The 26,731-nt window shown below is 38.6% G+C and overlaps 1 protein-coding gene and 1 pseudogene across 2 annotated transcripts in view; both read left to right on the top strand.

Annotated features, from left to right (window-relative positions):
• The window catches only part of MLLT3 (MLLT3 super elongation complex subunit), a 303,624-nt gene that overhangs the window by 131,639 nt on the left and 145,254 nt on the right, over positions 1 to 26,731 (top strand). The gene's annotated exons all lie outside the window — the stretch shown is intronic.
• LOC139439448 (epithelial splicing regulatory protein 1-like) lies at positions 404 to 7,477 on the top strand (annotated as a pseudogene).

Genomic DNA, 26,731 nt, shown 5'->3' with positions numbered 1-26,731 from the left:
CAAATTCAATCTGTCATACTCCATCCTCTGAATCCCAAAAAGACATGTTCTTTCCATATGCAAAATACATTCATTACATCACAATATTTAAAAAGCCTTAAATCATTTCAGAAACAATGCTAAGTATAAAATCACATCAAAATCAGTTACAGGCATGCCGTTTGTCTTGGCAAGTTCCCCTGTCGATATAGAGTTGTGAAACTTAAAAAATAAGTTATCTGCTTCCAATATACAAAGGAGGGACAGTCAGAGAGGAAACATTTTAATTATCATAGGGAGAATTTGGAAGGAAAACAGATGTCATGGGTCCCAAACAGTTCTGAAAACCTGCAGGGCATTCTCCATTAGATTTCAACGTCTGGGAGTCTTCCTTAGAAGGAAGATTTCTTTTCCTCCAGGCTTCATGGGGGCCTACCACATCCAAGGACTTGCCCAGCAGCCATCTTCTCGGTTCCACCCTCATCAAGCATCTGGGTGGTGGCCAAACTCCAGACCTCCTCCTCCAAGAACGCTGAGGTGACAGCCACACTTTTCCCAATCTCTGGGGGATAGACTCAACCTCCTTAGGACAGTGGGATTGGGGCAACATTCTCCCTGATCTCTAGCACACAGGCCCAGCCCCCTTAGAACAGTGGGGTGGTAATCTAACTCTCTCTAATCTTTGGGGAATATAATCTACCTTCTCTGTATCCTGGGACAGCCAAACTCTTTGTGATCAATGGGCAGGAAGATCTATCCTCTTCAATTGCTAGGGACGAATTTACCCCTTGTGCACACATAGGTCGGATCCCTTTCTTAACCAGAGAAGATGCCTTAAGTCCAGACCTCAGGTTCTATGATTTTCCTCTTGAAGCAATTTTTTTCCTTCAGTCTTTACCCTCCCTGTCCCTTTTAGTCCAGCTGACAATGGTTTTGTTCAAATAGATCTCACCAATAGCTCATCGATTTTCTATACCAATCACGGATGTCAAAGCCATCAGACAGTAAGACTTTCCACAAGTCCTTTCTGGATAACTGCATTTGCAGTCTTGACCTATAAGAAAATGACTGGCTAGTTCCAAGTTAAGTCCTCACTTGGGGAACTAATCTCTGGGGATTCATTTTCTGGAAACTTGGGATTTCCCAAATACCAATATCTGGTTTCTTTGTGCCGAACAGTACTGTTCTCAATTTATCTCTTTCCTCTCACATTTTGCTTTAAGCTGCAAGGAGAAGCCAAGCTGCATTTTCCACATATAATTTGGAAATCTCCTCAGCTGAATGTCCAAGTTCATCATTTTCAAATTCTGCCTTCCATTTAACATCAGGGGTCAATTTTAAAAAAAAATTATTTATTTATTTATTTATTTATTTATTTATTTATTTATTTATTTCCTCCCTCCAGTTTCCAATAATAGTTTCATCATTTCCTCATTTCCATCTAAGACCGTATCAGAACTATCATAAAAATATATCTCTGTTTTTACCAACAGTCTCTTCAAATCAATTTCCAGGCCTTTCTATCAAGCATCTCATAATTTCTCCAAAAAATACCCCTTACCTATTTATAAAGCCACTTCACCATTTTTGGTAATTGCAAGCAGTACCACCTCAGTTTCTGTCTTAGTTTGCCAGAGGGCTGCTGATGCAAAGTAACAGAAACATGTTGACTTATATAATGGGGATTTTATTTAGAATAAAAGCTTACATTTCTGAGGCCATGAAATATCCAAATCAAAGCACCATCCGAGATGCTTTCTCACCAAAATCAGCCACTGGTAGTCCTGTTGTCCTGCCACGAGGCAATCAGGCATATGGCAGGGCTTGTCTCCTCTTGAGCTACTCCATGAACCTAGCCTCTTGGGGGAGGGCGGCGGGGAGTTGTGCTTAAGCTTGGTTACTCTCTCACATAGCAGTGTCGAAAATGGCAGCTTCCTTTCTCTCTTGTGTGTGTCTCTGTGTTTTTCTCCATTTATATCAGACCCAGCAAGAGGGCAGAGATTCAACCTGAGTCATGACTCACTGATGTAGTCCAATCAAAAGCAGTCTAAACAAGTGATCTAAAGTGAATCTAATGCAATCAAAGGGTACCACACCCACGGAATAGATTGGTTTAAGAACCTTATCTTGTTTTCTTTTTTGATTCATGTAATTCAAGCTGTCACAAGATATCCTTTTCTTCTGGTGCCAGCCTTAGCTCCTAATAGTCTTCTCTCTGGTCCTTAAACATGGGCCTCTGCATCTCAGAACCAGTAATGGCTGGTCAAATCCTTTCTCATGCTTGGGATCTCTCTGACTTCCCCTCCTGAAGTATCTTCCTTCTTCTTGTCACATTACCTCTCTCTTACTATAGCTGGAGAAAGTTCTCTACTTTTCAGGTATCATGTGATTTCATTGAGACCATCTGGATAATCCAGGATAATCTCATTATCTTAAAGTCAGTTGATTAGCAACCTGTATTTCATCTGAAAAATCTCTTCACAGCAGTATGTAGAATAGTGTGAATAACCAGCAGACAGGAATCTTGGAGGGACAACTTTAGAGTTCTCTCTACCACAGGACTCAATAAATGATGGTGAATAGTGGTCATGGAGGTGATGGGCAGTGATGAAAGAAATCACATTTTTACAGAGTAATCTGGAAATTCCTTGAAGCTAGGCACTGTTCCCTTTTAAATACATACACACATATATATGTCTTTAAGACTGTATGGTATGCTGTCTATTTATTTGAGTATCTGCCATTGGTTGATAGCTTGAATGTAGTTTCTCTTGATTTTATTCATTTTCTTCCTCTGTATCAGTAGAAGTATTTCATTTAATATCTCTGGGAGTTTCATTTAATATCTCTGGTACCTCTTTTGAAAGAATTACAACCTTCAGTTTACCCTTTACTCTTTTGTTTTCCTGCTTTTGATTTTCATCAAGTGGGAAAGATAAAATAGCTTGTCCTTTGTATAGGAAGCTGCCAAAACAGATGCTTTGTCATTGAAGCATGCACTTTGAATTACTTTGCCCTTTGCTTTTTCAGGATTTGTTGGTCTTTTATGGACTCTTAGACATTTATTCTGTCACTTGTCTTTGAGGATAGTTTGATAGTTGAGCATGTAGTTGGCCAACCACCCCAGAAGAAGGTAGTGCTATTCTTGCTTCTGGTTGGTGTCTATAATTACCAAACTGATTGGCCAAGGACAGTGGCAAGGTGTTAATAACCCAGTGTTCCTCTTACCATTCTGGGGTGTTTCCTTATTAACAAATCTAACTCTTCCTTTAATGATTTTGTTAGATATTCTGAAAACCTACCAAGAAAGAGAGTACAAGTCTCTGCCTTTAAGATGAAGAGATCTTTGAAAGGGTGCTAAGTGTTCTAATGACAGTTTGTAGAATATTTACATTGGCCTATTTCTGTAGATATGAAAGCCTGTTTGTCTCTGGGAACCCCTTACTGAAAAAATTTAAAAGAAAAAATTTTTTATGTTCTTTTTTTTCAAATTGACTGTTCAATCTCCCGCAGCCCCTGTCCCTCATCCTGTATTAGGCCAGGAGTAAGGAGTTTAATATATTTCCATGCAGTTGTTTTCACTTTTCTTTTCATTCATGAATGCTGTCTTGGAATCGTTCTTGCTTTCTCTGACACTTAGATGTTGTCTAAAAATATATGCCCAGACTCTGTGCCTAAGAAAATAAAATAAAATGAAATAAAACTCTTTCGTGCCAAGCAGTTTAAATGGTTTTTGGCCACAGTGCCTTGCTTACCTTGCTGCCTTTGAATTTTATTATGAAATTCATCTGAACACTCAGCCCTTTCAAGAATACCTTTCAGTATAAATCTAGGAACAACATTGTCCACTTACTGTTTCTTTGATGTTTCTATATGTTTTACAGAATTATCTGGCAATACAATTTCTTTCATGGAAAACTAGACATTTAACCATGTTTTTTAAAAAATGTCTTTAAAAAATTACTTTTTAGTAAACTTTAGATTACATAAATGTTACATTAAAAAAATAGGGGATTCCCATATGCCCTGCCCCCACTTTCCCACATTAACAACATCCTTCATTAGTGAAGTACATTTCTTACAATTGATGAACATATATTGAAGAATTGCTATTAACTGTGGACTATAGTCTACATTATAGTTTACACTCTATCCTGCACAATTTTATAGGTTATGACAAAATGTGTAATGGCCTGTATCCATCATTGCAATGTCATGTAGGACAATTCCAGTGTCTGGAACATGCCTTCATGCTATACCTGTTCTTCCCTTTCCCTCCCTCAGAACCTCTGGTGGCCACTGCCTTTTTATCAATGATTAAAGCTCTTCTATTGCTAGAATAACAAGTCTATAATAGAATAATAATAAGTCTACTTTTGTCCATTGTTCATTCCCCAATCTTGAGGATTTTGGGATGGTGATACCCACTCTGTTTCTAATTGAGAGGAAGCTTAGATCCCACAGGATAGATGGATGGAACTATCTTGCTTGCAGTTTTAGATAGTACTCTCTGTTCCTTGGGATGGGTGTTGTCCATCATCATTTTGTTAGTTGTCCTAGGTGAGAACAGTTAACTGGAGAGTATTAACTATGTTTTACACTGAATTTGAACTTTCTTTACCAAGTTTTATTTCAGGAGAACAAATCTTTTAGAAATTCTTCTGAAAATTTAAAGACTATGTATTGTTTTTCTTAAATTTTTGAAGAGTTATTCATATTATCAAAATAAGTTATAGGTATCATATTTGTTTAATTTGTTGAAGTCTTGCTGAGGTAGGTAATTAGTCAACAATCAGGGAAATAATTAACACTATTTTATGTCTTCTAAGTTATTGTCAACTTAGTTTTTAGTTTTTTTCCTACTGGTATACAATGTTTAATACATCTTGTATATCACCAGCTCATTTGGTAATCCATAGGCCAAAGTGAGGGGTGGAGGTGGCAGCAGGGAGGAAGACTTGATTTACAGGTATCAGATTTCATTTATTCCTAAGGAATTAAAAAGTGACCTCTTCCTACCCACCCCCTTCCCTGCCCTGGCTGTGGAGCATGGGTGTGGGCTTGGGTGGTTGGTTACCTCCTTTTGCACCAGTGGATGCTAGGAGCAGGGGGTGGGCACTCTCTCTTTTCCTCTTAGAAGTGGCTTTAGCACAGGTTTTCCTGTTCTCACTTCCATCCCACCTCACTGCCTCTTTACCTATCGTCACGAGAGCTTCTCTGGATTACTTGGTATACTTTCTGGGATCACTGCTGGGGCCACAGTGGCCAAACTGGTCTTGGATAAGAAGCAGCTGATCCTGCTATTATGGAAAGTGGTGGATCTGGCCAAAAAGAAGGTGGAAAAGTTGCACGACATACTAGTTAGACCCTATCGGTTGGAACTGATGGAGGATTGCAAAAAAGAAAACAAGATCAGTGAAAGCCTGTGCTCTGTGCTACAGCTGGCCCAAGCCTTCCAACAGTTTATCCAGTCATTGTGCAGTGAACTGAATATTGGGGTAAGGGGATAGGAATGTCCTTCTTTTTTTTTTTTTTTAAGATTTATTTATTTTATTTCCTCCCTTCCCTTCTGTCTCCCCCCCGCCCTGCTGTTTTTGCTGTCTATACCCATTTGCTGTGTGATCTTCTGTCTCTATTTCTCTTTTTGTCTTCTCATTTTTTCCCCTCTAGGATTCACTGGTATTCGATCCTGGGGACCTCTCACATGGAGAGAAGTTCCCTGTTAGCTGTGCCACCTCAGTTGCTGCTGTGCTTCACCTTGACTCTCCCCTTCGTCTCTCTTTTGTTGCATCATCATCTTGCTGCATTACTCACTTGTGCGGGCACTGGCTCACTGTGCAGGCTCAAGTGATAGGACTTCTGCCTACCATATGGGAGGACCCAAGTTTGGTCCCTGGGGCCTCCTGGTGAAAAAGAAGAGAAAGCGTGCCTGCGGCAAGCCAGTGCTCGTGTGGAGAGCCAGGGACCGCTTGGTGAGCCAGTGTCCACATGGTAAGCCAGTGCCCATGTGGTGAGGAACTTCCTTCTGTCTTTGGTTTCCAAGAAGAATGTATTATTGCCTGAAGGCTTCTATTTCTTTCTTGATCTTTGAAAAGAATTCAGGAAGTGTTGCCCTCGTTTACCTGATACTAACAAACTGGATGTTGCTACAGTGACAGAGTATTTGAATTTGAGAATAGCTCATTCTCCCAATATAGCGCCTCTCAAGTTGAAGAAATGGGGAATACAATTTTAGTAATGATTTCGGAATCTTATAGTCACAGGTTTTCAGATTCGGAGAGAGTAAATTACAAATTTGAAAGTAGCACTTGCAACTAGATGGAATTTACTGATGGTAACATCACAGGGCCTGGGGTTTACCATGGCAGTCTTTGCATCAAGATAGTGCAAGATTCTTTAGAGGCCTCAGTATTGCCAAGGGAGATACTGCACTTTGGTTGAATGCTCAGGGTTAAAGGAATGGAGAAGCTCTGGTTAGGTTTGTAAGTGAAGAGCACAGAGACACAGACATCATATGGTGACCTGGTACATTGAGGTTGACAAAGCAACAGGTGAAGATTTTCTTAAAATTGGTGGTGGTACATCCTATAAGGTAACCCAATTTCTTTTCAGGGAAAATCAATTCATTGCATGTGGAACTGCCTTTCACAACCACAGGTGAAGAAGTGTTGGCCTTCTTTGGACAACATTGTCCCATCACTAGGGAGAAGGAAGGCATCCTCTTTATCATCTACCTGGATGGTCCTATTTGCTTGTGAGGAATATGCACAGAATGCCCTGAGGAAGTATAAGGTGAATTAGTTCTCCCCAACCCCTCCTATTTCATTTCTAACCCCTCCCCCCCAATATTCCAGTATTGCCTCAGCAATTTGTTCCCCCTACACATGTTATTGACGGTATGTGCCTTTGAAGTCTTCCCTATGTCTCCAGAAGTGTGGACATCCTGTACTTCCTGGGGGAGTTCTCCACAGATATTCAACTCATGGGCTCCAAATGGTATTGAATCACCAGGGCCACCCATTAGGAGATGTCTTTATCCAGATGAAGTCTGCAGACAGAGCATTTATTGGCTGCACAGAAGTGTCATTAAAAAAAGCAAAATGAAAAGGACAAATAAGTTGAAGTCTTTCAGTGTTTGGCAGAGGAAATGATCTTTGTGTTAATCAGGATATTTTTTAACTGAAATCACTTATCCCCACCACCTTGTACGTTACCGGCTTGTCTCCTCCCTCCTACATTTTTGGTTCCTCAGCAGTTGTTCCTTCTGCAGCTGCATTTATCAATCCTCTGTACTTTTGAATCTACTAGCATTGTAGCCCTCCAAAGCAAACCAGCCAGCTGACACTCAGCTCTTCAAGAACTACACAGCATTCTATCAGAGTATACAACCAAGGATGGACTTGTGCACATGAATGACCAGCCCAGGACTCTACCCAAAGAACAGGTTTGTATTTACAGGCCCCAGCAATTAGACCATCCTCAGGAAAGAACTGTTTGAAAGATGTATAGTGATCCTGAAACTATCAGAGACAGGAAAACTTCTAGCAACTTCAGGGAAAGTTTGTCTTTCCTCAGGCTGCATTATTTTCAGTAAGCATGAGTGGACAGCAGGCCTGTGCCCTATCCTTTGGAAGAGTGAAAATTTGAGCCAATGAAGCCAAATCCTTATAGCAAGCAAACATGTAACTGCATACCTGGCTCCTTGCTTGCTGATTACAAGTAAGCATTTAAAATGTGAATTTGAGGGAACCAGACTTGGCCCAGTGGATGGGCCGTCCACCTACCACATGAGAGGTCCGCGGTTCAAACTCCGGGCCTCCTTGACCCATGTGGAGATGGCCCACATGCAGTGCTGATGCGTGCAAGGAGTGCCGCGCCACGCAGGGGTGTCCCCCGCATAGGGGAGCCCCACGCGCAAGGAGTGTGCCCCGTAAGGAGAGCCGCCCAGGGCGAAAGAAAGTGCAGCCTGCCCAGGAATGGCGCTGCACACATGGAGAGCTGACACAACAAGATGACGTGACAAAAAGAAACACAGATTCCCATGCCGCTGATAAGGATAGAAGCGGTCACAGAAGAACACGCAGAGAGCAGACAATGTGGGGGGAGAGGGGGAATAAATAAAAAATAAATCTTAAAAAATAAAATAAAATGTGAATTTGAAATAGGCCTCATAAATGGCCCATAGGTGCCCTATTTAGGTCTTGGGGAGAAATTCCACTAGAGCTGACCATATCCACCATGAACTCTGTTATGGAAGCTTTCTTTTTGTGTATTCCCACTTTTTAACTCTCCGTGTCTTCTGTCCAATCATGCCCTATTGCTAAGTAAATAATTCAAGAATAAGGCCTTGGAATACTTAAATCACGAACTTAAGAAAAAGAACGAAATAAAACTTCAGTACTTTCCAGTCTCTCACCCATCATGATGTCTAATAGTTAAAAGCCAATTAGAATGATTTTTAAAACACCTAAGGATAAATTAGAAGAAATGGCATACCCTAAACAAAGCATACATAGTTAAAAAATTGAATTTCTTTTTTAGCAGGTACCAGTTGTAAATAAGAATGAACTAGGGGCCAAAATGCAAAATAAAAAATGAAGCAGCTACATATAATTAGTAATTTCTAGATTGAAATATAACTGTAACATCATGTGTATTATTTTATATTGTACTTTTTCATTACTGATGGTTTGGACTTTAAGAGAAATTACATAGTTTTAATTGTCATAGAAATGAGAATATTTGAAAATTGTATTCTAGAGAGCAATATAATTAAGAGAGCCTTGTTGCTTTTTCTCTAATACCTTAACTGTCAATTAAAACTTTGAAAAGCACAGGACTATATAGTCAGTGCGCTGGGCTGAGAGGTAAGCACTGTTGCAGTTTATGAGCAGGTACAATGCTGTTAGTACTATGAGTTTACCTGTGTTTCTGCTACAAAAGTACAATATTAGACACTAGCTAGTACTGCTGCCTCATGTAACTCCAAAGCAGGAAAATAGGAGTTAATTAACTAAATGCATATATTTCTTTAAATTGCTCTGTTGTCCTGTCCTTGGGTGCAGTGCCATGAAGATTTATGTGGCTACTAATATCATTTACTTTGCATTACTTTTATGAACACCTTACCTTGAATGGAGAACCAAACTTTTCCCTCTTCAGCTGACCAGTAATGGCTCTTAAACTGCAGTAGTAAAACAAAACAAAGCAAAAGACGGTTGTGTGGAAATTGGTGGTAATTAGCACTTAAGACCAGAAAAAAAAAATCTTTATACTTTATGCCCTAAGATTCTGTCTAGGGAGTGAACGTGGCTCAAGCCATTGGGCATCTTCCTCCCACATGGGAGGTCCTGGGTTCAGTTCCCACTGCCTCCTAAAAAGAGGATGAGCACACAACAAACAGACACAGAGAGCAGACAGGGAACACAAACAATGAGGTGGTGTGGTAAATAAATAAATAAAATCCTAAAAAAAAGATTCTGTCTTCCAAAAACTTTGAAAGACTTTAATCTATCTAGACTACTTTCTACAATACTGTTGAATGTTTGTAAAATTGTTACATTTGATAATAAAACTTGCCTATAAAATTTCTTTTAAAAGGTAACCTCTATCTGCCTGGTGTACTTTGATTAACTTTATCTGCAGGATTTAAAGACTAGAAATAGATGAATATAACATGTCTTTAAAATATAGTGCTATGCCATTGAATAAAAAAAGCAGCTTTGAACTTTGAGAAATGGTGTTTACTGATACTCATCTCTCTCAGTTTTTTTTTTTGGCTTTTCTTTAGGTCATTTTATTTCCCATACTAGAATTCCATGGTAATAATTCTGTTTTTCCCTTAGACTGATAATGCCTTCATTTTTTGATAAAGATGACACTTATATGCCACATGATTGCTCTGAAATTAGTTTGATAAGAGCAAATTATTCATAAATAGTGTATTTGAATTATGGTTACTTTGCATAGTAACTAAACTATTGATACAGATTGTTTACCTAGAATGGAGCAGGGGGGGATGATCATCTTTCTCATTGTAGGGCAGTAAGAGCTTTCCTGAATAGTACTGATTAGAGGATATAAAACTAGAGAGTTCATGAAGAACAATTTTCTGTTTTCTTTTTCCGCGCATGGGGAAGAATGGCTGGCATTGAAAACAGGTTAGGTTGTCTTCTCAGGAGTGACTATAAGGGTCTTTGAGAGCAAGTTTTTAGTTGCCTTCATTCATTTATTTTGTGAACATTTGAGGGATATGTTGGGCCTAAATAGACTTTCATCCCAGTTAATAAAGGTCCTATGATTTTGCTAGAGAGCAGCAAGATTTTAGCCTTGGATAGCCAGAATTAAAGGGAAACAGAGACCATGACTTTGCAAGAAGCACTTTTGCCCTGTGCTCTTTCTTGCACCTAGTAGACCAGGAGAACAGTGAAAGATGAGGTGAGGAAACTTTTAGTAGTAACTAGTTTCTGCCTTGAAACTTTTATTACCAGCATCAGAACCTTTTTTAGTTAATGTCCTTCCTGCTGTAATTTTAGGTTATAAACACAAGTGAATATATTTAAATAATTTGTTTTATTATAATCTAATGAAATAACTTTAATTACCTTGACCATAACAGTCAATAATCATGAATATATTTCTATGACATTTCTGTAAAGGAGGTGGAGTTTTGTTATTGTTTAAAAAATGCCATGGGTAGTTAAGTGGGGTTTTATTTACTCCCATATTCCTCTAGATTATAATTTACTAAGAATGAAAATATGCAACTACAAAGCCAGTGAACTTATGTCTCTTGTGTTTGGGCAATAAACAAGGCAATGGAAGTTCTTAGACATTCACTGAAATACTGAGCAATCTATGAAGTTCTGAGCAGTAAAGAGGCAGTGTTGTTGGAGCAGGGTTTGAGAGACAACAAACCCTGCCTGACAGTTTAAAATTCCTAGAGGTAAACCATGAGCTGGCCCTTGAAGGATAAATAGAAATATATGGTGCTATGTGTCTTCCAGAAAGGTAGTACTGATTTGCATCATAGGAGACTGATCTCTTCCGAACAATCTTGCTAATCCTGGAATCTTATTTAAATTTTGTCCATGTGTTGGCAAAATGGTCTTTTGCAGTTTTTGATACCATTGAGATTGAATATTTTTTTATATATTTGCTTGTTGATATTTTCTTTGGAGGGATGCCAGTTAGGGTGCTTTCCTAATTTTCTCTAATTATCAAGACCACTTTATGTTAATGTTGGCCTATAGAAGGATAAGAGTTTTGTTAGATTTGTGTTAAATGTATAGATTAATTTATGGAAGTTAACCTTTTTGTAATATTGCATCTTTTCAATATAGGATATATTATATCTTTTAATTTATTCAAGTCTTAGTTTATATCTTTCTGCCAAGTTATATAGCTTTCTTTATAGGTAATACTTTGGGGTTTCTTGAGTTCATAGAACAGTAGTTGCTTTTATAAATGGGGTTCTTTGTTCCATTATATTTTGGAAGCAGTTATTCCAGAAAGTAGTTATTGCTGCCATATAGGAAAGCTATATGTATTTATGTATTAACTTATTTTTGGAAACTTTCTGGTTCTAAATACCTTTTCTGTGGATTTTCTTGAATTTTCTGGATAGATGGTAATCTAACACAAGTAAATATGCCTTTTATTTTTTTTCATTCTATTCACTAGAACTTACAAAACAATTTTGAATTATGGTGGTATGAATGATCATTCCTGATACTATTTTTGCAAGTGCAAAAAAGCCAGAACTCAGCACTTGAATATAACTGACAACAAAGATGCATTTCAGGAAATGTATGACTTGACTATAACTTGCATGTAAGGGGAGTGTTATTTTATGGCTCAAAGTAATATGGTTTGTGCATCTGTGGACAGATATTCATTCTTATGATTTTCCCATGACTGGATAATTGATCAGAAAGTGCTGTTCATATATAACCTAAGTTTTAGACTGAATGAAGTCTTTTTGCCCAACCCGATTAAAAATTTTTTTTAAAGATTTATTCCCGCCCCCCCCGCCCCCCCCCCCCCCCGCTTCCCCCCGGGGTTGTCTGCTCTCTGTGTCCATTTGCTGTGTGTTCTGTGTCCGATTGCGTTTTTGTCAGTGGCACCAGGAACCTGTATCTCTTTTTGTTGTGTCATCTTGCTTTGTCAGCTCTTCATGTGTGTGGCACCACTCCTGGGCAGGCTGTGCTTTTTTCACACGTGGCGGCTCTCCTTATGGGCGCACTCCTTGCACATGGGGCTCCCCTACATGGGGGACACCCCTGCGTGGTGGGGCACTCCTTGTGTGCATCAGCACTGTGTGTGGGCCATCTCACCACACGAGCCAGGAGGCCCTGGGTTTGAATCCTGGACCTCCCATGTGGTAGGCTGATGTTCTGTCATTTGAGCCAAATCCACTTCCCCCTATTAAAATTAATGGCGCTGACTTATCGTTAAACACTGTAAAACACCCTATTTATTCCCTAATCTTTCCTGGGAGAAATCACTGTAAACTTTGTTTTGTAGACTTGTGATCTTTTTTGTGTATTTAATCACAGTTTAATTCTTTTTAAAAAATGGGGCAATTTAAAGCAGAAAAGTAGAGTAACTTATTATTTTTGTGCTTAGTGATATATTTTGCACCTCTTTTTAAAATTTATTGAAGTATGTCATTCATACATAAACATACATAAACATTAAATGTGTAGTAATAGTTGTGAACTTACAAAACAAACATATATAACATCATACAGGACCCTCATAACCCACTCTACCACCAATACCTTGCATTGTTGTTAAACCTTTTTAACTACTGATTAAAGAGCATTGTCAAAATATTACTACTAACCAAAGTATTTTTCCCCCAACACACCCACCCTATTATTATTATTGTTATATCATTTATATATGAACATACATAAACAATTAACTGTATAGGAAAAGTAGTGAACTTACAAAGCAAGCATGCATAACATCTTACAGAGGTCCCATACATAAATCCTCCACCAACACCTTGCATTGTCATAAGACATTTGTTACAAATTATGAAAGAATATTGTCACACCTAATGTAAGATAAGGACTATTATTAGTAGTAAGATTTTGTTTTTCCCCTAACCCACCCTATTATTATTTTTAAAATATGTTTTTATGACAGAAATTGTAAACTTATAAAACAGTTATGCACATGTGCAGAATTCCCAAACAACAGCCCTCTATCAACACATCACATGGTGGTGGAATATTTATTACAGATTAGATAATATCTGATTGTTACCATGTCCAAGTGTACATTTGGCTCACGTTTTCCTTACTGCACCATTATCAACACAGTACATCTTTGGCATAGATGCAAGAATATTATTACTGCTAATCACAGTCCATAGGGCACTCCAGTTGTAGTTTTCCCATGCTTCTCCAATTTGCCACCACCCTGCAGTAGTGATGTACATTTGCTCTAGCTCACAAAGGACACTCTTGCATCTGTACCATCAATGGCAATTCTCATCCACCTCTTGGTGTACTGTGCTATTCAGTTTCTAGATTATTATCTAGCATTCTGTCATTTGACATTTATATCCCTGCACTACCATTTGCAGCCACATCCCTATTTATAAAATAGCTGTTAATCACTATTTGTTACTATCTACTCTATACATTTCCTTATTTTTAGATTTTTAGTAAAGCTAATTAAAACTTCTACATACATTAAACATCAGTAGTCCATCTCAGTCCTCCTCCATCCCCTTAAAGAATCCACCACCTACCACCAGGGCTTGAAGATATTTTCCTACAATTTCTTCTAGAAGTTTTATGGTTCTTGCTTTTATTTTGAGGTTTTTCATCCATTTTGAGTTAATTTTTGGATAAGGTGTTGGTTAGAGTCCCTCTTTCCTTCTGTCTGCTATGGATATCCAGTTCTTTCAGCACCATTTGTTGAATGGATAGTTCTTCTGGAGCCGTGTGGGTTTGACAGGCTAGTCAAAAATCATTTGACCATGCATGTGAGGGTCTGTTCCTGAACAATCAGTTTGGTTCATTGGTCTATGTGTCTGTCTTTATGCCAATATCATGCTGTTTTTACCACTATAGCTAGGTAATATGATTTATTTATTTTTAAAAAAATATTTATTTTTAAATTTATTTCTTCCCCTCCCTCTGTCCCAGTTGTCTGCTCTCTGTGTCCATTCACTGTGTTCTCCTGACCACTTGTATTCTTGTCAGCAGCACCAGGAATCTTGTCTCTTTTTGTTGTGTCAGCTCTCCGTGTGTGCAGGGCGGCTCTCCTTATGGGGTGCATTCCTTGTGTGTGGGGCTCCCCTACACGGGGGAGTCCCCTGTATGGCATGGCACTCCTTGCACACATCCGCACTGTGCGTGGGCCAGCTTACCACATAAGTCAGGAGGCCCTGGGTTTGAATCCTGGGCCTCCCATGTGGTAGGCGGATGCTCTATCTGTTGAACCAAGTCTGCTTCCCAGTAATACAATTTAAAGTCTGGAGATGAGGGTTCACTTTTCCTTTTCAGGATGCTTCTGTCTATTCAGGACCCTTATCCTTCCAAATAAATTTGGTGATCGTGTTTTCAATTTTAAAAAAAATGCTGGTGGAATTTTTATCAGGATTGCATGGAATCTGTATATCAATTTGAGTAGAATTGACACCTTAATTATATTTAGTCTTCCAACCCATGAGCATGGAATGTTCTTCCAGTTATTTAGGACTTTTTAAATTTCTTTTAACAGCAAGTTGCAGTTTTTTGAATACAAGTGCTTTACATCGTTTGTTAAGTTTATTCCTGACTATCTGAGTTTTATCTGTCATATTTTATTTTCACCACTCTTTTGACTCTTTCAGTTACTTTTATGGATATAATCTTCATTTCTAGACTCTCTTCCAGACCTCTTTCTCCTGTCTTTTCTTTTCAGGCTCTAGCACACCCTTTAGTATTTCCTGAAAATCTGGTCTCTTGCTTAGAAATTCTCTCAGTTTCTGTTTATCTGTTTATCTGTGCCCTCATTTTTGAAAGACAGTCTTGCTGGATATAAGATTCTTTACTAGAAGTTTTTCTCTTGTAGTATCTTAAATATATCAGACCACTGTCTTCTTGCCTCCATGGTTTCTGCTGCGAGATCAGCACTTAATCTTATTGGGTATCCCTCATATGTTATGCATTGCTCTTCTCTTGTTGCTCTCAGAATTCTTTGTCCTTGGCATTTGACATTCTGATGAATATGTGTCTTGGAGTTGGTCTTTTTCAGATGCAAGTACGTTGTTCTTCTTGGACATGGATATCTATGTCCTTCAGTAGGGTTGGGAAATTTTCTACCATTATTTCTTCAGATATTCCTTCTGCCCCTTTTCCCTTCTCTTCTCCTTCTGGGACACCCATGACATGTATGTGTGCACACCTGTGGCTGTAATTTATTTCCCTGAGAACTTGTTCAATTTTTTCCATTCTTCATCTATTCTTCTGTATGTTCACTTTCAGAGGCCATTTCTACAAGCTCACAAATCCTTTCTTCTTCCTTCTCAAATCCAGTGTATTTTAAATTTCATGTATTGTACCTTTCATTCGCATAAGATCTGCTATTTTCTATGTATGCTTTCAAATTCTTCTTTGTGCTTATCCAGGGTCTTCTTAATATCCTTAATCTCTTTAGCCATCTCATTGAATTTATTAAGGATATTTGTTTGAACATCTGTGATTAGTTGTCTCAACTCCTTTATGTCATCTGGAGGCTTATCTTGTTCCTTGAACTTGGCCATATCTTCCTGTTTTTTTGGTGTGGATTGTAATTTTTTGTTGGTGTCTTGACATCCAGCTTACTAATGTGTTTATTCTGGGTGCAGTTTTTCTGTTTAGTTTAGGGCTTCCTGCCCTTTCTCCCTAGCTGGTTATGCAATAGAAGCCAAGGATGTAGGTGGTGCTATAAGCTGTGCAGGCTCAAGCTGCCCTCATTGCCCCAGGAACCAGTGAAGCTTCTTCCAACTTTCTCCTTTGCCAGGGGTAGGGACGGAGTCCCAGCTCTGTGGAATAATTCAAGTCCTGAAGTCCTAGAATGTAGTTGCCCAGAGTGACTGATGAAGCTTCACGCTCCTTTCTCCCCTGCCTGGGAGGGAATGGAGCTACAGGTGTGGACAGCAATCTATGCAGTGTGGGTCCAAAATGACTGCATTTGCCCCAGTAGACTTACAATTATTCAATCTGTGCCAGACATAGGTATCTGCAGTTACCTGTATAAGCTGGTGGAGGGTCTGCCAGCCTCCTCCCTGCCAGAGGTTGGGCTGAAGCCTAGTCTAGAGCTGCAGACTGATCTAGGTGAAAGAAATCGGCTCCTACCATCACTGTGAGTTTTGGTCCTGGCTTCCCCTCAGGCTGGGGGGCTCTTTCTGACTTGGGCAGATTCACACCCCAGATGTTCCCAGTGTTATACCTTAGCCAGCCAAGATCACCAATCAGTAGCCGAAATTGGCAGCCAACTGTCTCCTCCTCCCCTGTTTTTGGGAAATGGAGCCTCTAATTCCAGCCAGGGAATAGCTCCTGGGGTGGCTCATGCTGCCAGAGTAGGATAATCACCAGTCTCTGCGGCTTGGCTGATAGTTTCTCGGAGAGCCTGGCGCAGGACCCCCCCAGCTTCCTCCCTGCCGGAGGTATGGTTGAGACTTATACTAGAGCTGCAATCTGTCCTGGATGGAAATAAGCTAGTCCCCACCAGCACTGTGATTTTCAGTGTACTCTGCTTCCCCTTGTGTCAGGCACAGTGTTAAGATGGTGGCTACTGGCTTCTTTCTGATTTGGCCAGGCGCAAACTTTAGCTATTCTTAGGATTATACTTTAGCCCGCTGAATTTAATCATTAGTAGCTGAAGTTGGTGCCCAACCATCTCTTCCTCTCCTGTTTTTGGGAAGTGGAGCTTTCAATTCCAGCCGCAGAACAGCTCCCAAGGTGGCTTGTGCCTCCAGTGGAGGATGGGTGCTGGCTTCCATGGCATGGAGCGCTCTACTTAGGAGTCTTCTCTGCACATGGGCAGTCTCCTCCTCCCATTCCTTCAAGGATGTGGCATGATGCTCTTCTGGCCTCCTGAAGTCCCCAAAGAGGTGCCTTAGATAACTCCAAATAGTTCTGGGTATTTACCAACTGCTCTGTAGTAGGAGCTGACTCTAGGAGCTCCTTACTCCATTGCCATCTTGCTGGTTGTTGCCCCTCTTTTTACGTGATTAAAGATTCAAACGTCTAGGCTTAGTTTTTTGTACTATATTCTTCATTGCATTTCATGGCTTTCTGTGTTTGGAGCATATGAAAAACAAACAAGTAGAGATATATCACAGTAAATGAATTACTTAAATAATATATATTGTTAAGGATTCCATGAGTATGAAAACTAATGTGTGCATGTGTGATTTCAGGTTCCCCAAGGGAATTTAACCAATTAAAGAAATTTAAATACAAAAAGTATTTTATGTGTAAAATCATACCTTTAACTGAGTCTTGAATATGTTTTTGCTTTAAAAATTTGATTAAGAAAAATAATTACAGATTTTGAAGCAGGGGACTTTTGATTCATATTTTCAAAGACCTTCATACTCTCCTTTGCAAAATATTTAACTGCATTCAAGATGTGTCTGTAAGTCTACAATAGTCACCTTGTGGGTCATATTCTTATGTTCATAATTTGTTTTCATCAAACTTTTCTAGCAAATGCTTTGGTTTAACCACCATTGTAGGAATTGGGAATGCCAAATGGCAGGGAGACAAGGCCATTCTTTTTGTAGGTTTTATGGGTTACATATTAGTGGTAGTAGATAGAGACACAAACAATCAAGTACAAATGTTGCTTATATACAGGGTTTGGTAAGTATTTCAGTGGAGATACTGGTAATTTTGAGGGGCACAGAGGGAAGATGTCAGAAATGTCTTAATATGTGGAGGAGAAGAGTAATTTTGAGGTTGAACTTTGAAACATGAACAGATTTCCCCCAGGTGGGTGAGTAGAGGAGCGGTCTCATGGGGCTGAGGGAATGAAGGTCAATAGAAGAGAAAACCTTTCTGGTTCGAGAAATATTAGGCCATTGAAAGCAGCAGTTGAGGCAAAATTAAGTAATGGACAAAATTCTTCCAGTACAGCAGCATGAAGGTAGATGTAATGATGTTAGAATTCCTCTACTATGGTTTGAGTCATTAAAAGAATAACCAGAGAGTATGGTGGAAAATGTATTAGAATTTTCTCATAATTCTTTTTTCATCAAATTATTGGATAATCTTGAATGGAAAATATAATGACCCCAGTAGAAAAAAGAAGTCTTATTTGACAAAATTTCTATCCATGATGAACTTCAGTGAATTTCTCCTTTATGTACCCTCTTTAACCAAATCTTTTATTGTATGTTCATGTGCCCACAAATGATTATAAATCGGCTGTAATTATATCACTACTGTATCTTATAGATTCTAAGATCTACATTTTAACACTTTTAAAGTGGGCTACATCTACTAATCCTTAGTAAATTAGAGTTTAACAGGCTATATTTTTTCTTACAAGAGTATAAAGTAATGTTGAGTCTTAAAATCAGTAACATCTTACACTTGAAATATGGTATTATCATTTTGCTGGTTATTCTATCCTTTTAAAAAATCATAAGCATATATAGTTGATTTTACTTTTTAAAATTTTAGTTATTTTCAGTGATAGAGTATTTGTGGGAAGCGAATGCGGCTCAAATGATTGAGCTCCTGCCTACACACAGGAGGTCCTGGATTTGGTTCCTGGTGCTTCCTAAAGAAGACGAGCAAGACAATGAACTGATGTGATGGGCAGCACAGCGAGCTGATACAACAATAGATACAAGGGGGAAAACATAATGAGAGACCCAACAAAACAGGGAGTGGAGGTGGCTCAAGTGGTTAGGCACCTCCCTCACACATAGGAGGTCCCAGTTCAGTTCCCGGTGCCACCTAAAAGGAAGACAAGCACACAACGAACAGACACAGTGAATGCAAACAACTAGGTGTGTGTGTGTGGGGGGGGCGGGGATAAAAAAATAAGTCTTTAAAAGAAAAGTATCTGTTATGGTGTATCATTGAACATTTCTGATTTCTACCTTCATATGATGGCAGTACTAGAAGTGGGATTGCCATTTAGTTTTTGGTTTTTTTTTTGCATGACAAAGAATCTTTACTTTTAAATGATTACCAGTACATTAAGCAATAACATATAATAAGTTCTTGAATTCTATCTAGTAATTTTTATTAAAAGAAACTAAAAGCAGCTCAGTTATTATAGTAATTCATTCTAACTCTTAGCCAGAAAAGATTACTCTGAGGTTGGCTGTTGCTTCACACACGTTACAAATGACTATTTACTACTTTTTCATAGATAAAGCCTTTAAGAAAGCCTTAGGGAAATAAAATATTTAACCCCTTTCTTTCTTTAAATAGTGGTTTTTAGTACTAGATCTAAGAAAGAAAACGTCAGTATTGCCACATATGTAGTTTGAGCTAAATGGCAAAGGAAAACAGATAACATGTACCCATTAAATTTATAATATACAGGAGGTAAAAAGATGAAATTCTTTGGATAAGCTCTAAGTCTGTACAAAGAAGCTAGGTTTGCTACTCTCCAAAAAGTGAAAGGACCTACTACATAATATACAGAAATATGTTAATGCCTTTCCCCAAAAATATAACTCTAGCTTTGCTAAAGCTTCATATTCCATGTGAAGGCATCTAAAATGCCCATCCATGGAACAAGCACTCTTTCTCCCCTATCCATTTATGCGGTAATTTTCATGGATTTCTGGTCGGATGTCATAGACAAAGGCCAAAAGGTTATCCAGAACTTCATCCCTATTCTGCTGGAAGTAGTTCTGGAGGATGGTCATCTTCTCCTGGGTCTCCTTCTCCACTTGAGTGCTGCAACTGCCTTGGGATCCCAGAGCTGTACCTTCCTTGGCCTTGAACTCCTTCTCCCTCTGCAGGCGGTACTGTTCAATTTCAGCATGAGCTGCTGCTTTGGCCTGCTCTCTGTTCTTTACCTTGCCAGCCTCGGACCAGCGCACTTCTCTGCCTGCAGGAGCTGCTGGATGCCCTGTGACTAAGAAGCCATGGGGGCAGGGCTGCCATTTAGTTTTTAGAAGCCTGAAATGGATTATAGTTGTTGCCTTCTACTTGTCTTTTGCTTTTCTACACATTTTTTTTTTTTTTTTTGTATCTGGAGAAGGTGCAGAAACTTGTCAGTTGTAATTTGTCAATTCCAGTTCTTCTTAGCAGTTATGTAGTCAGGTACAGTTCTAAGATTAGTAAGGAAAAGTGTGGGTGGTGTGGGGCCGGGTGAGAGCATTGAAGATTTGTCTTTAGGATATAAACAGTCACTTGAAGGGTTTAGTATAATGTGTTAAACTTATGTATGAGAAGCATCAGGTTAACTAAATGACAAGGACAGATGGGTGGATGTCCATTATAATGGGGCAAGTTGCTGCTTGAGCAATAAATACACGTTCATTTGAACTACTCCTGGATTAAAAAATAGTAAAATGAAAACGGCCCTCTAAGGTCTCTTATACAAATTATTGCAGTCCATATGAATTCTCTCCTTTAGGGCTCATTGGAATTCTGTTATTTTATGATAATCTGTTGTTAAACTTCCTAATTGGTAATAGGTAAGAGATCCTAATAGCAGATAAAAATTCAGGAATGGCTGAAACAGGGCAATAGAGGTTGTGGTGATGGAGCGATTAGTTGTTGACAGTCTTTGTTGGCTTGGGAGATAAAGATCTTAACAGGTGTCTTGGCTCTGTAGAAATGGATAAACTAGTCAAGGCAGGAGAAGACTCAGAATTTGAAGCACATTTCTTGGGAGTGTATATGTAGGTTGAAGATCTTAGATGACAGATGGAGTCTGTATTGAGGCTGTGTGGAATTACTGAGCAAGAAGACAGACACAAAGTGAGTGTTAAGAATCTGTCGCTTCAGGAGAAAGCGGGGAGTCACCTGGTAAAGGGCTGGGTGAGGCTCTTGGGCATTGTTCAGTTGTAAGATACAAATTGGGAGATGAATTTAAAAGGCCCTGTTCACAAAATCTTTCTCATTCAACAATGTTCTCTTTGGGGTTCACATATTAAGAAAGATGGTTTCTCATTTTTCACAGCAAAGAAGAGATTATTGTTGGAACTTGTCTAATTTCAAGTTAGTAATTAACTTTCTAAAAGAAAAAACTACAATAGTAACAAGTAGTTTGTGACTGAAAACTTAAAAAATTGGAAATATTCTTTATTTTGGGGATGAAAAGATCTTGAAATACATGAACTACTTATAGAAGGTAGAATATATAACTGACGATAGCAAGAAATGATAAATAATAAACTATAGCAGCAGGACAGGTTAGAAGTAAATTAGTAGTTCCTGAATTACTGAACACTAAAGATTACCAGCTAATTTAGGTATTTAAAATGCCTCCTCTGTATAATTTTAAGAAACTAATGATTTCTTTATATATATATATATATATATATATATATATTTTTTTTTTTTTTTTTTTTTTAAAGCATGGTTTTAAGTTGTGGTCATCTTGAATTCAGGAAGGTATTTTGAATGACCTCAGTGTTTTTTCCAGCCCAGGATTTAATATTGTAACTCTTAACAATGAAAATAATCCTTTGAATGACAGCTTGCCAGTTTGATTCTAGCAGGGAAATCCTAAGAAAGTTAACCAGATGAGGCTGTGGTTGAAATGATAAGCAGTGAGGATTTGACCTGGCATAGTTATTTTAATGACAGCTATCTCTTTTCCCATTCCATTTGTTCTATAGTATCTCTAATCTTTTTTTTTTTTTGAATCCTGTCTCATGAGAGTAACAGTCTCTCTTAAATCATTTGCTGTTGAATTTGTGTGCCCTGACTAAATAGAAAACCATCTACCTCCCCTTGCAGTAACAAGAAGTTAAGACCTGGACCTCTGAAGCTGCCACTCTTCAGGGTGTTACAGCCTTAGTTAAGTCTTAGCCCAAATCAGTGACAATGCTTACTCTTTAGTGCTAAGGAAAGGATTTTTCTTTTGCTTGACTTTTTTTTAATGCTGTTTTGGCTTTCAGACACCATCTTGACTTAGATAAGTAGTTTGTAACCTCTTCCAAGTAAATGTGAAGTAGTGAATTTTCTCCAGTGCTCCATGCCTAAGAAGTGGAAGGAATTTTAAACTAGTGATATTTTATTGAGAGAAAGTCCTATGTGGGCACAGGAGGGCAATTTGATTACTGACTCACAGCGGGTGTGTACTTCACATTGACATCAGAGATGATAGAAACCATATAATTATAGAACCTGAGCCCATCCTTGTTGGTGTCTCTTAAATTAAGTTGTTCAGATCCCTGAGGAAAATAAGAAAATGTGGGCTCTTATGACACTGATTAAGGAATTAAATCCGGACTTGGTCAAAAAATCTTAATAGGAGGTTTAATAACTTTTAGTTGTCTGATTAAAATATATGTGTTCTGTACTAAGAAAAGTATGTTAATATTTCAGCTCCCTGAGAACTACTCTTAGTGAATTCATCAGGAAAAGCTTGACTTTTGTAGGACAGGCCAGAGTTTACTCATTCTCACCTCTCTCTTATTTCAGGTTCTTAACTCTCTTATTTCAGGTTCTTAAACCATGCATAAGTTTTTACCAATAATAATTTTTCAAGGTTTGCTTTAGGAATACCTCCTATGAAACTGTCCTTGATTCTCATTTCTCTGTGCTATTACTATACTTTGCCAGTACTTCTAACACTGTAATTTTCACATTATAACAATTTATTTACAGGTTCCCCTTTGTTGTCCTTTGAACAGGGTCTTTATGCTCTACTGATCTTTGTATTTGTAGTATCTGGCACTTAACAAGTGGTCATTAGAGGATTAGCTGAGTACCTACTATGTGCCATTTCATGTAGCACTCTGGGGTCTTAAAAATAATTGTGATCTTAGTGGATGGGCCTTTCTATGTTCTAAAGTGATACAAAGATCTGTTCAATGAATCAGTGTGTGAGTCCCCTATGAATATAACTGGAATCCTGAGTATCTGCCTGATTCAAATGGGCTGTACATTTGCATCTTGAGAGAAACTCCTGAAGTGCTCAGTGCAGAAGAGCTAGGCTGTCTCCTCATAATTTGGAAGAAAAGAGACCCTGACCCTCTTTTTAGAGAAATCTTTGAAATAGTCCAGCAGCGGCCTGGGTTTGTCTGAAACTATCAACCCACAATTTGTTGAGTTTGCATTTGGAAATTTGTCTGCTTAGTTTAGCTTAGGAATTATTCACATTATCTGTTTGTGTGAAGTGAAACTTAAAGAACTGGAAGCTGTTATATGAAAGTCAAGGTAGGAAGTTGATGCAGCTCAAGGATTGAGCTCTTGCCTACCACATGCATGGTCTTGGATTTGGTTCCCGGTGCCTCCTAGAGAAGACGAGCAAGACAGCTAGCTGGCACAACAGGCTGGCCTGGCGAGCTGATGCAACAGGATAACACAACAAGGTGACACAAAGAGGAAACACAATGAGTGATACAATAAAGCAGGGAGCAGAGGTAACTCAAGTGATTGAGAGCCTCTGTCCTGCATGGGAGGTCCCAGGTTGGATTACTGGTGCCTCCTAAAGACAAGAGAAGTAGATACAGAGAGCACACAGCAAATGGATAGAGAGAGCAGACAGCACAAACAAGAAGGGTGGGGGGTAATAATTAAATCTTTAAAAAAAAAAAAAGTCAAGGAGCCAGGAGTGAAAGCTATGGAGGTCAGTGGACAAGCTATTTTGTACAGACCCCTAGTTGAAGAAGCAGGAAGGATTGGCGTAGAAAGGCCCTAGGTTTGTTCCACCAGGTTTGTGACTTAAAATATGACTCAGGGAGACAGCACCAGTTCTTTCAGCTGATTTCAGATTTTATTTCAGTTCTCATATTTTATCTTTACAGTTTGTCTACTTCGTTTCCTTAAATCTGCTTTCTAGAAACCAAGGTAGTTGGAGAAAAGATATGGGAGTTTGGTAAAGGGAGGAAGCAGATAAAATTTCCCTGATGTTTGTAGAAAGACCTCTATCTTCTTCACATTTTACAACTGGAGAAACCCAGAACCTTCACTCTGTACACTGGAAGCACTGTTGTGCAGTGGTTCAGAGTGTGGGCTTCAGGTAATTTCTACTCGTACTCGCACATAACTCAGCCTGTTGTATTATATATACTACTGCATTGTTACGAGTTATGGAGATTGAACCATAGTAGTGCATTGTCTTCTGTAAAAAATATTTCATGGGTTTATCCAAATTTGGCTATATCCATAAATATATGTTGCATAACATTTTAAATGTTGATTTTTATATCTTTTACTTTTATAATACTTTTACTTTTTAAAAGAATGTTATTCACAGAATCCCAGGATTCTGGGCATCTATATAGGCCTAGACAAAAGAAATATATAGAAAAATTAAGGGCAAACAAATCCTTCCACCTTTTCCAAAAAAAAAACCAGAAGTATTTTATCATATTAGAAACATTTAAATTTATAAAGGAAGCCATTTTAAGCAGTTCCTTCCAAATTACCACCCCCCCCCTTCTCAAATTAAAGAGATTCATTCTGTTAGAAATACCAGGAGGGAATGAATTCAGGCCCTGCCAGATGAGGGCAGACCAGGATTTCTTTCATTGAGAGTCTTCAAATTCAAACTGACATCAGGTCCTGTCAATCTCTTTCTTCGTAAAGTGTCTCTAGTACATTCACACGGCTGCTATCCTAGTTCAAACCCACAGTGGAAAATTCTGTCTTGAAGTTCCTAGAGATGAAACTTCACCTCTGCTGAAGCCAGTTACTCCCCTTCTCTCCCTCTTCTTTCTGCGTCCTTTTCTCCCTCCCTCCAGGTGCTTTCACATACGTGGCCTCATTTCTAAATACAACGAGATTGTGAAGTAGGTAGTATTCCCTTGTAACATAGGAGGAAAGCTGAGAGGTTAAAATAAACTTGCCCCAGGTCATAGCTATTCAGTGGTAGATGTAGAATTTGAAACCAGGTCATGTTATTCCCATTCCTGTACTCTTTCACTTTGCCGTAGCTATATTTTCCATCTTAACTTCAGTAATAGTTTGCAGAGGACGGGAAGATATTTGAGTAATTTCAAGCCTAGACTTTTAGCATTTTATTAGACCATAGTCAATAGTCTGAATTGTCCTTGGACAGGGTTCCACATCCCATTCTGCAGTTCAGCAGTCATATTCTGTGCTGTTTCTGGCTTACCTTCGAGAGGCGCCTCTGTTAATCAGTATATGGCTGTTGAGCAGCTACTGTTTACTAAGGTATCTGCTAGGCACAGGGGATACTGTGCTAAGCAAGAGAGAATGACTGTTTTCACAGAACATATAGTCCTCTGTGCATCTCTTTGATGGGAGCCAACAATTTTTATAGAGCCCTTAGTGTATGCAAAGTATGTAACTTCATGGTAACTTCAGTTCTCCTACTAGAGAGGAAACTGTGGTGGTAGAGGAACAAGATGCATTCGCTGTCACAGCTGCGATCACTTGAAGAATTCTAGATCACAATCAGTTGCAAAGAATCTGCTCACCCCTTTCCACATACTCAAACCATAGCTATACTCAGCTCTGATGCAGGGCTAATGGGATCTCATATTTTAATTAGGTGGTGTTTTTTATGAACCTCCCCAGATGATGAACGTAATTTTTACTTTTCACTTGTAAATAGAGAATTCAGCAAATGCTGGAAGAATAGTGCTTCTTCCACAACCCAATTAAAATGAAAGATAAAGCATCCTAAATACTTCAGTGTTTTACTGGCTAGCAATCTTTGAATCATACAGTCATGGAAAATATTTTTTTTTCCTTGAGGATTTTCTTTGTTGCTTTTATATCCCAGTGATTGCTAAACCCATTTCAGGGTAAAGGTGTGTTTGCAAACATAACACATACTATGTTTAGGTACGTGTTTGATGTTCTTATAGAACCACTTTGGATCTCATTGGAATGGTAGAATTATAGTACTGGAAAAGACAATAGCTCTACCTCTCATAAACTTTACCTGGGTTTGGAATCCAGACCTCATGGGCCACAGAGTGGAAGAGGAGAGAAGGGCATTAGGTAGTGAGACTTTTTTTCTTAGTTTTATCAGATTTCTTGTTAGCAGAAAACTATAGTAAGATAAAGGCACAGATAAAGACAGTAGGTTAATGAATAACATCAGTTTTAGGTAGTAAAGATATGGGATTTTTCTTGTTTTGGTTTTGGTTGACTTTCACAGAGATTTAAATGGGAATGAGAGGCTGGTTGCATCAGGGTGCAGTTAGCCAAATGTCATTTTAGAGCCGAGACTCCAACCTTTGTTTTAACTCTTCTCTTTGAAATACAACTTTTAAAACAAATGGCATAAGCAACTTGAAGAATTTATCTTAAAATGGGGAAAATAAAGCCTTGAAATTTTCTGTCATGACTGATAGAGCAAACCTTGAAATCAACATGTTAGACTTCTTAGTTTTTGTTCTAGTTTTCTTCTGGCAAATAGAATTTAATAAGAAAGGAACTTGTGGTTCCAAAACAAATAGAGTATAAGCCCAAGACTTCTAAAGCTTGTATGGAATCCCCTCTGCATTCATCCCACTGGGCCGCTGGGAAGGGAGGAGACAAAAGTCCATATCCCTGTTCTAGCCAGAGTTGGTTCAATTAAAGGTGAAACTGTCTGTCAAACTATTTATAGCATGTTTATAGTATGATGAAAAAAACAAAAG

Source organism: Dasypus novemcinctus, chromosome 8, assembly GCF_030445035.2.
Source record: "Dasypus novemcinctus isolate mDasNov1 chromosome 8, mDasNov1.1.hap2, whole genome shotgun sequence".
Taxonomy (NCBI): domain Eukaryota; kingdom Metazoa; phylum Chordata; class Mammalia; order Cingulata; family Dasypodidae; genus Dasypus; species Dasypus novemcinctus.
This window is presented reverse-complemented; position numbering and strand designations above follow the sequence as displayed.